At 43.0% G+C, this 730-nt stretch overlaps 2 protein-coding genes across 2 annotated transcripts in view; both read left to right on the forward strand.

The window, feature by feature from the left end:
- SKA2 (spindle and kinetochore associated complex subunit 2) overlaps positions 1 to 730 on the forward strand; it is a 1,094,818-nt gene that overhangs the window by 964,410 nt on the left and 129,678 nt on the right. The window lies entirely within an intron of this gene.
- The window catches only part of MKS1 (MKS transition zone complex subunit 1), a 16,783-nt gene that overhangs the window by 9,861 nt on the left and 6,192 nt on the right, over positions 1 to 730 (forward strand). The gene's annotated exons all lie outside the window — the stretch shown is intronic.

A 730-nucleotide genomic window follows, 5' to 3' on the forward strand; every position in this document is an offset into this window, starting at 1 on the left:
ACGGTGCCCTGTGTGACCTAACGAGAAGGCTCCCCATTTACATTCAGAGACCACCCCGAGTAAGGCACATGCACGTCCATGATCTGAGACAGGCCGAAGGCTGGGATGGATCATGGCATCAGATCCCTGTCGGGATGTGGTCCTCTTTTCTCTTTCTCTATCTCTCTCACTTATGGGAGAAAGAAATAAACTTTTAAAAAATTAGATAAGACAGGTACACAAGTAACTTTAAAAACCAAAGTTTCTTGATCTCAGCCATCTATAGGGAACAGGGATTTGTAGTGTCCCATTGCACACCAAAGGGTAGTTGTCATTGCTTCCCTTGGCCGATTGGGATTTTCATTAGTGCTGATGCATTCAGGTATTACTTTATAATTTAAAAATAGATGTAAAGATGAAAAATGTCTTCTAAACCATTCCTGTGAATTGCCTTCACCACTATTTAAGTTACGTACTTCCCCCCTATGTTATGAGTTGAGTGCAGTTCGATTCCTGGACCTGGCACCTTGAGAAACACACTGGACACTTACGTGTACTTACGTGTGCATGTCCAAAATCCCAAAAGGAGGAGAATAGATTGTGTGTGACCATTTCCCATTGGTGGGGGAGGGTGCTTTCTCTCCTCTCTTTTTCTCTCTGTCTCTCTCCAGTGAGCACATGTACCTCTGGCAAATTAAAACAGCAACAACAACAACAAAGGCAAGAAATTAAAGTACCAGATGTGTAGGGA

This window comes from Tupaia chinensis, unplaced genomic scaffold, assembly GCF_000334495.1.
Source record: "Tupaia chinensis unplaced genomic scaffold, TupChi_1.0 Scaffold000416_1, whole genome shotgun sequence".
Classification (NCBI taxonomy): domain Eukaryota; kingdom Metazoa; phylum Chordata; class Mammalia; order Scandentia; family Tupaiidae; genus Tupaia; species Tupaia belangeri.